Here is a 10,665-nt window from a genome sequence, read left to right on the forward strand (position 1 = left end):
ATTTATTATATCTTTGCCATGATGACAGTAAATAATATTTAACTAGATATTTTTCAAAACACTTCTATACAGCTTATGAGTGACATTTAAAGGCTTAACTAGGTTAATTAGGTTAACTAGGCAGGTTAGGGTAATTAGGCAAGTTATTATATAATTATGGTTTGTTCTGTAGACTATTGAAAAAAATATATAGCTTAAAGGGGTTAATAATTTTGACCTTAAAATGTTTTTTTTTTTTTTTTTTTTTTTTTTTATGAAAAACTGCTTTTATTCTAGTTGAAATAACACAAATGAGACTTTCTCCAGAAGAAAAAAATATTATTAGACATATAGTGAACATTTCCTTGCTCTGTTAAACATCTTTTGTGAATATTTTAAAAAGAAAAAAAATCAAAGGGGAGCTAATAATTCTGATTCAACTGAGTCAATAGTTACAGTTATTTAACATTCATCAAAATATCTTCTTTTGTTCTCAATAAAATTAAGAAACAAAGTTACATAACCAATTGAGGGTCAGTAAAATGAAATCTTTTGTTTGAACTATCCCTTTAACACATTTCGTCACCTTAGAACTATAAGATTATTTTTTACATTTTTGTCAAAATTGAGTTCTTCACATATCCGTAATAAGTAACTTTTTATTTTGTTGTTGTTTACATTTAAAGACTTTTTAGTAAAAAAAACAAAAAAGGTCTATCTACAAAGTCGAACTCTAGTTTGACTATATAAGGTTCTTTCTGTGAGCCAATCAACATTTCGAATGCACACACGAGAATCAGTATCAGCTCTCTTATATTTCTATAATTCACCATTTTCAACTGTTTTTGCTGAAATCACTTGAACACCTGATATAAACTGAGAACTGCAGAGTCCGGCATTTTTAATTAGGTCCTCACTCCATTCAGCTCTTCTGATGGTGGTAAAATTTAAGTTTTCTACTTTTGGATTTTGGCATCCTACCGCACAACACGACATGTTAGCTATTTGTCTTTTGCAACCGGTATGCGTGGTTGAACCCATGTGAGGTCATGTGTGACCAAGGTTGGTAATTCCCCTATATTAAATGTGGAATATTTTTATTTGTGTCTATCTATCTATCTATCTATCTATCTCTATCTATCTATCTATCTATCTATCTATCTATCTATCTATCTATCTATCTATCTATATATAATATATATATATATATATATATATATATATAATATATATATATGTATGTTTATTTAACTCAGCTGCTCATTGTCTGTTTTCTTTCTATAAGTCTTTATATTTGATATTATGCCTTGAAGGGCAAATACTTAATTAATTATTGGGACAAAAATTTCAATAATTATATTTCAATGCTTCATATAAAGCATATAATTCAATAAATATGACCATATTAATTACATAAAATTAACAGCTGCACTGGATAAAATATTTAGCACAGCCTTATATGCATTTGAGCAAGAAAAATATTCATCCTAAAACAATATATGTTATAGAAAGCAAAATTTTTACTTTCTCAAGCATCAACATAGTGTTAGAACACCAGTTTTTTTTGTGTGTGTGTGTGATTGCATTTCTTTATAAGTAATGCTTTAATAAATGATCTGCCAGACGAACACAATCACACAGCAATCTGTAACTTTTTGATTTAGTGGCTAATTCGTATAAATTCGTACAATCTAATTCGTACAATTTAGTACGATTTGCTCATCCCCCAATGATGGTTGGGTTTAGGGGTGGGGTTAGTTGCCACGCCTCCTTTTTATAATCGTACAATTTTGTACAACGATTTCATATGTATTAGCCACTAAACTGGGAAAACTTAACATATTTACGTTTTCTTGTAAGATCAGGCTGGACAGACTGAATCTTCTACTTCAATGACTTTTTAGAATTAGAAGCTTCTATCTGCATTTACCCTGTTTATTTTACTCCAATTTGCAAATTCAAGAGGATTTTGATAATTTACATTTAGAGTATGTTTAGGCTCTAAGTCGTGTCAATGTATGAAAGAGAACTGTTACACACAAACTGTTTGCTATATGAAATGCAAAAACTTTGAAGCTCAATATCTCAAAATCATTTAGAATGGCAGAATAATTCCAAGGTCACAATTTATATAAACAAATAAACAAAATAATCAAATCAGTGTTATTGCATGAGTTTATTTCTTGCTATGTCATACAGAAGAGCTGCAATACAGGAAAACAATGCCAATTGTGTATTGATGTTTGTTATTTCAAAACAGCATTATCAGTTCTTGAGAGACAGCATGTTCATGTTCACTGAGTGTGTAAATAGAGTGGAACATTGTCTTCCTTGGTTGCACAACCCTGGGGAAGGATTTAAGTGAAACTCACAATCAGCAAAATGAATCTTCTTGCAGACAATCTTGTTTTCATAATGGTATACATCTGAAGACTTTCTGTGATGGTCAGATACAATGAAAATAATTATTGCAACGCAATTCATTTCTTCTTTTTCTTTTCTTAAAAAAAAATCAGGTTCATACCAAGTGTATCAAGATTAATGATACAGTCTGTAAATGGCAGACCATTAGAGAAAGTGCTACAATGACCAGCTTCAGAATATAGCTGCACTCCCATCTATTGTGTTGACTCAGCAGGATGTTCAAGACTTGGTTTACAGATTGTTTCTTTAAAGGCTGGTGATGTCTCAAATGTCCATTTAGCCCTCAGATGATTTATGTATAATATTTTGCACCATGTTCTGAGTTTAAACTGGACATGAGACGGTATCCGAATGATCAGCTGTGCTTACTCTCTGACTTATTTACCATTTTACACTGACCAAAGCCTCTGCAACTTTTTTATTATCTCACAGAATGTGAGATGATGGCCTACAACCTGCATATAAAACAAAAGTATTTTCATAGTTTGGCCCACTTGAATAGATATGCAAAATTATAACAGTGATTCTCTTCAGGTGTGCTTACACAACAAATAAGTGTAGGTTTGTAATATATATTTATATTTATACAATAGTTCTGTCTGGTTCTCGAATCTGATTGGTTGATAGCCAAGCGATATTCTGCAATATCAGAACTCATACAGCCTCATCACCCTTCTGTATTACTTCGCCCATTTAGTGACAGCAGATCAATAAACTCACTACAGTTTGACAAATATGGCAGCTTTGGACAACATAATGTACTTTTGAGGCTTTTTTAGATATATATTATAAAATATAGTTGTTTAGATTGGAACTATGCAGTTCATTCACAAGGATAGTGCCTGTATTTGAAATATTTATAATTTCAGAGATTTCAGCGTGTCTGCATCCATCAGCCTGTCATACTGAGCAGAGCAAAGACGGTTGACGTTCCACCACAAGATGGCGACAGAGACCGCATGATAAGCCCTTAGAGGAGAAAAACTCAGCGTAATTTCAAACAGTGACTTTCTAAGTCTATCTCTGTCTTTTGTATGTTGTAGTGCTGTATTTATACCATAGTCTGGTAGTGTTTGCTTTGCTTTGGCTTTTTCGAGGTTGATTACTGTGATATCCTGATTGCAACAGAAATACTGGGAAATATCTCAAGACTGATGGCATTTCATGCTGTTCAGCCTTACAATCTTAAAATGACAGCAAAATAACCTGTTTTGTTATCACTTTAGACATTACGCTAGAGAATCATTTAAATACTAGCTCTAAAGTGACATTTGTGAACTGGCAATGGTTTCTGCTGTTCTGATGTCAGCTGCAGACGTGAATGAGTGGCAGAAGAAAGTAGTTCCTCATAAAAGGATTTTTAGACTCTTTGTGTTTGATTTTCTTTTTTTTAAATACATGATTATGCCGTCAAACTGTTGTACAAATGCAATACCACACTCGTAGCATTGCGACATGGCTGTATATTGTCACTGGTGGGACAATAAGGCACTCAGCCTGCAGCCTCATGCCAAAGTACGCCTCCCAGTGCTGATATACAGCCTTATCGCGCTGCTACACATGTGATATTGCTCATATATTACAGACCTGTTTTACATGTATAATATGTACTTGTCATTACTTGGTAATAAACTGGGTAATAACTGACACTATCACTATGCGCATGACATTTCCATTTACCCAGATTTGCATTTCTGTAGTTTACATGATGAAGATAATGGTAGTAAACAATAGTTTAAAAGCTACATTCATGTCACATCATAATAGCCATAATTACAAAATTCCAACTATTTTAAAGTGCACGCGACCACCCACAGCTTGTAAACTGAGATTTTCTGAGAACCATTGAGATTGAGAACCACAGATTATGTTATAGAAATACATTCCCAGGCTGTGTCCACATCAATGCACAACTGAATTTAAATTCTAAGTCACTTCCTGTCGGGAGCTGTCTGTTTCTGATAGCATTTTGAAGGCTGCATATATATGTGTACTTCACTGCATTAAAATTTAAATGAATGCGGTATATGCACACAGACTTTTAATTTCAGTCAGTTTCCAGCTAATTGTCATCCCAGACAAAATCACGTTTAAGATCTGATTTCTTTAAAAAACAGTGATCTTCACTGCCTGGCTGATAAAGTGGGCATCAGACCAAACAAGAAGCACTGCATTAAATTATATTTTTCCACGCTACGTCTCTCAAATTTGGCAATGAATTTCACCCCAGTATTTTCAATAGAATTACTGTGCTAACCTGCGACTCCGTTTAAATGTTTTTTCGTCTTTTTTTACACTTTAACAAAGAAATGGATGCTATTTAACTGAATATATTGTAATTACAATACAACATTGATGCTGTAAAAGGAACCATATAAAATTGAAAATAGTCACATAAAGCTTTCACTGGAAGTTCATCATTGGCTGAAAAACACTAGCTGTGCATATAGCCCATTGCGTTCCATTCCTGACACTTGAGCTAAAAAAATCGGCAAGCAAATAGTCCCTCAATGCTTTCTCTATTGTGTTGTACAGGGTTAAATTGTCTCAGATATCTGACTGAAATCAATTTTACGATAAAAATTAACAGATGATAAATAATATGTGGCTCACTTTATGCCCCATTTATTTTATTTTATAACCGCTACTAACACAAACGGGAAACTATTTTGAGCCTCATTCACACTACAAGCAACTCGCAGCCTCAAATTGTCACACGACCGTTCATTTCAACAGAGAGTGAAGCCGCCTTTTCACTGCACAAAACAAGCGACAGACCGGAAGTCGTTCATTTTCAATGGAGAGTAGTGTGGAGTTCCGATCATCTCCGTATGTGGAAAATTCAGATCTGATTTGAGCTGTGGATATGTTGAAATATTTGAACTCCTGCAACTAGACCATATGTGACCTGCCGACCGAATGTGTGTATTCCAGTGTTGTCCAAGCAGATCTGTGCGCACGAGATAAGAAATAGTCATTTTTTTGTTATTTTTGGAAACAGAAAAAAGTCTACATTAAAAAACATTTCTATTCATAAATGAGTAATAAAAAAAACTCTCCACATTCCCTCAAAATTTTTGCGGTCTATGAGTTTCTAGTATTTTCATTCATTATTCAACCATGGTGAATGCACGGAGAATAAAGGCTCTTTTTGCACTCCTTTTCTCGGACACTGCAAAAATCAGCTTCTCTCCCATGGTGCACCACAAAACTGAAAATTCTGTGTGACTGCCACAAGGGGGAGTATTCCAACAGTTCTGTCTAATGTTGTGTGCAGTTTAAAAGCGGCTTGAGCGACTTGAGACCTCCATCTACGCGAGTGACAGCGACCTTTGGCGATTGTGTGGGCGACAAAGTTGAGAATGCTTTAACTTTATGCAAATAAAGAGCAAATTTCTTGAGCGGCAGCCAATAGGAGCAGCAGTAGAGCTCACGTAATCCTCTCTCAGCTTGCTCAGAGGCCAGTTGGATTCATGCTGTATAAACCTACACAGACCTGCGTTTGAAGCAGTTTGCCACCCAGAGCGACAGTCAGCTACAAAGTCGTTGCTAGTGTGAATGAGGCATTAGGCCTGTCATAATAATCAACATATTGGCTCATCATGGAATACATGGACATAACCTCAATCAATTTTGCCTTATATAAAAAATCTCTGTTGGGGGAGTCAGTGAGCTCAGGCAACCCTTTTAGAAACAATGCTCACTAACAGCTGAAGAAAAGGTGAATTTTCCTGCAAACTACCGATGGTTTGGAAGAAGCTGTCCATGAGCTCTAATTCAAAGCTGCAATTCAATATCATAGTGACAATGCAAAATGGCGCACTTTCACAAATAACGTTAAAGCTATTTCACAGCAACCATCACCAGTGTCGATTTTTATATCAAGACACCTTAATAACCTTAACGATGAGAAGTCTGTCCTAATTTGCATTATTATTCCAACATAGGCGCATTCTGAAAACGTAGCCCTATATACATTTCTGGAGATTGCGAATTATGTAGCCAGAAGTACGTATGACTGCATTTCGTCTTTAAAACAAATGCTAGGGGGTGATATGATGCCGTTTCTTTCCACGCTTACCAGCTGACCGCTTACCTCCGTGTGGACAGCTTTTCCGCCGTTACCTGTTTGCCCAATAACTTGACGCATTTAGAATTTAGTCGCAGAGCAGCGTTGAACATAAGCACTGGGTCTGACCCTAACAATACAAGGCGGTATGACGCCATATGGACAGCTTTCCCGCTGTTAGCAGTTTGCCCAGTAGCTTGCTATGTCCGTCGAAGGACTTGAGACGCAGAGAGGAGTTGACCATGACAACAGGGTTCAAGTCTGGCAAAGAACGGTTCCAGGAAGTGGGTAAGACAAAAACAGAATGCCAAAAAATGTAATAATCAAGTAAATAACAGGGTGAGAATGTGGTAAAATCTGAAAAAAATCATGCGAGGGCTTTTCTTTTTCTTTTTCTTGATTGCTTTTTAAAACTAATGGTTGGGTTTAGGAAAGTGGGTGGGCGGGTCAATCTGTGCTTTTGAAAACACAGTTTTGGGAAGGAGGAGGGTGGGTCAGCCAGACAGTCAGTCAGTCGACAGCTGCCTCTGGTGGATTTGCGCAAGAACAGCAGGTGCAAATGGCACTCTCGAGAGAAATTTGAGATCTCAAAAAGTGTACATAGCAGCCTCTAGTGGATTGTGAAAACAAAAACTGCAAAAAAACATAGCTCCTGGGACAAATTTGACGCTCTCCAGAAATGTATGTAGTGGTACGCTTTCAAAATAAGCCTGGGTTGTATTTTTCTGTTGTATTATCATTATACAAGGACATAAATTGATTTTTAATGACAATAATATTGCTAATCACAATCATTTCTGTGAGATATCGTACAAGAATTATTTATCATGACAAGCCTATGCCTAGCAGCGAGGTAATAAGTCAGCTGCCTAAGCTTTCAGACACAGCCCTAGTCAAAAGACAAACAGCTCATAGCAGAACAAGGCATGCTGTCACATACAAATTACAGCAATTAAAAGATGACAAGAAGGCAGCTAAACTTGTATTTCAAAACTTTTCAGGTCTTAAAAATAGAGTTGGAATGTAAATAAACACCAAAAATGTATAATATCGATTCTATTTTTAGATGAAACTGTTGTGTGAGCACCCCTAAAGCAAAATATAACTGCAGAAGCTGAGAACATGTGTAACAGGACGTATTCAAGCTCTACTTTTGACAAATATAATCCATTGGGCTCTATTGACATTGTTATTGCATTGTTTGTAGTCACGTCCTAACAGGTTTCTCAGGATCTTTACTCATCATTAGCTTGTAAACAAAATGGCTAACATCATGAGGTGCTAGTCCAACACATTTATGTACGGAATAGCACAAACACACAAGATTTGGCGTATAACAAAATGGACATTACAACAATTCCCCAATCAAAAACTGATATCACACATGTCCTGCTGTTGATAGTATGACCGACACTCCCTGTCAGCACAAAAAGTGCAGAAAAGCACACAGCTGGCTCTAGGTGAGAGCATACATTCAATCTTTTCCTTCAGACTACACATATTCCATTACCTCATTATGCAAAACAGTTCCTTCTACCATTTCCGAATAACATAAATTTGAATACTGATGCAGAGGTAAAGTGCATGATCTGCTAATGTAAGTCCATGTCCACACACCTTAGCTGTGCTCTGAGTTTGTTTGTAGACACAGAATCCATTCAAGTGCTGAGAGCTCATTGAGGGCCTGAATTCTGCAAATCCAAACCAAAGGTCACTTTAATGAGACTCAGGATTGTTTGTTTGATATGTCCTCCGCTTGGAAACTAACTAGGTTGATGTTTATGTCTGTCAGTCATCTATATATATTTTTTGAAGTCGGAATTAGCATGATTGTGAATGGTTGGGCTTGATTTTGTTTGAAGTTTTAGTTGTATATGCATGGCGGATCACTGGTGCCAGTGAGCGATGGGAATCATGCCCTGACTGTTGAGTGAGCACAGGCGGGCATCACTGCTGTGCCAGAAGTGCACTCCGATTGGCCTTCATCTTCTCTAGTCTCTTCGTGAGGTGGCTGTTGCTTGCTTCCAGCTCATCGATTCGGTCAAGTGCAGACCTCAACTGAAAAAATAATAAACACACCAGGGACTTAATTAAAAAAATTCAGTGGCTTTGTAAATATTAATTTAATACAATACCAATTTGTTCATTTATTCCATTTAAAATCATTTAAGTTATTTACACTGCTTAAAAATTCTGAATCAAATTGTAGTAAAGAAGTAAATGTTATAATATTTTACATTTTAAATGCATACATACACACACACACACACACACTGGCCACTTTTTTAGGTACACCTGTCCAACTGCTCGTTAACACAAATTTCTGATCAGCAAATCACATGGCAGCAATTTCTATGCATTTAGGCGTGTAGACGATCTGCTGCAGTTCGAACCGAGCATCAGAATGGGGGAATAATTTAAGTGACTTTAAATGTGGCATGGTTGTTGGTGCCAGATGGGCTGGTCTGAGTATTTCAGAAACTGCTGATCTACTGGGATTTTCACGCACAACCATCTCTAGGGTTTATAGAGAATGGTCCGAAAAAGAGAAAATATCCAGTGAGCGGCAGTTCTGTAGGCACAAATGCTTTGTTGATGCCAGAGGTCAGTGGAGAATGGCCAGACTGGTTCCAGCTGATAGAAAGGCAACAGAGTATAAGGTAGAAATGCAGAAGAGCATCTCTGAACACACGACACATCTAACCTTAAGGCAGATGGGCTACAGCAGCAGAAGACCACACTGGGTGCGACTCCTATCAGCTAAGAACAGGAAACTGAGGCTACAATACGCACAGGCTCACCAAAATTGGACAAAAGAAGATTGGAAAAACATTGCCTGGTCTGATGAGTCTCGATTTCTGCTGTGACATTCGAATGGTAGGGTCAAAATTTGGCATCAACACCATGAAAGCATGGATCCATCCTGCCTTGTATCAACAGTTCAGGCTGGTGGTGGTGGTGTAATGGTGTGGGGGATATTTTCTTGGCACACTTTGGGTTCATTATTACCAATTGAGCATCATGTCAGCGCCACAGCCTACCTGAGTATTGTTGCTGACCATGTCCCTTTATGACCACAGTGTACCCAACTTCTGATGGCTACTTCCAGCAGGATAACGCGCCATGTCATAAAGCGCGAATCATCTCAGACTGGTTTCTTGATGACAATTCACTGTTCACTGTACACCTTTGGGATGTCATGGATTGCATCATGGATGTGCAGCTAACATATCTGCAGCAACTGTGTGATGCCATAATGTCAATATGGACCAAAATCTCAGGAATATTTCCAGTGCCTTGTTGAATCTATGCCACAAACGATTAAGGCAGTTCTGAAGACAAAAGGGGGTCCAACCTGGTACTAGTAAGGTGTACCTAATAAATAGCTTTTAAATATAAATAACAATACTTCCTAAATTTTAAATAAATATCTTAACACAGTAATTAGTAGTCATTTAACATTAGTAGTCCTAACAAAATGTAGCAATTTTTAAAAATAAATTATGTAATTATTTGTATTAATATTTTGGTAACACTTTATTTGGTGGTCTATTTGAGTATTAGTAGACCGTCTGCTTAATATCTGTTGATACGGCTCATTCAGCAGACATTTAACTGACTATAAGAAACTTTGCAAGTACATGTCAACTTACACTAACCTTAATCCTAACCCAACCTAACAGTCTACTTATAATCTAATGAGAATTAGTTGCAATGTAACTTAAATTAAACAAACGGACCATCAAAATATAGTGCGACCAATGTTTTATCTTAGTCTGAATGTGATAAATAAAATAGTGTAAAAACAATTTTAACACAGAATTAACCTATTTTTATTTACAAAGAAACTAAATTACTGAAGCAAAAATATTACAGAGTATAAATAATGCTAAAGATGTAATTTTCTTGTTTTTGGACAAAAATATGGTTTTAATTTTAAACATGTTACATATTAACCTAATATTTAAAAACATGAAACACTGAACATCTTTGTTTGACCCATTGATATTTCAAATAAATAATTTAGAATTTTCCTCAGATCCACTTTCAGGTCTGTAATTTAATTAGGTATTTTGTTGATTTCACAGCATTAACATTTATCAGTATTTCTAAGTGTAAGTACATTTCATCCAAAAACCAGTACATCATAGAGTACACAGGGTACATCATTAGTTTATAGAGGTTTTTTTTTT

This window comes from Danio aesculapii, chromosome 6 (genome assembly GCF_903798145.1).
Source record: "Danio aesculapii chromosome 6, fDanAes4.1, whole genome shotgun sequence".
NCBI classification, from domain to species: Eukaryota; Metazoa; Chordata; class Actinopteri; order Cypriniformes; family Danionidae; genus Danio; species Danio aesculapii.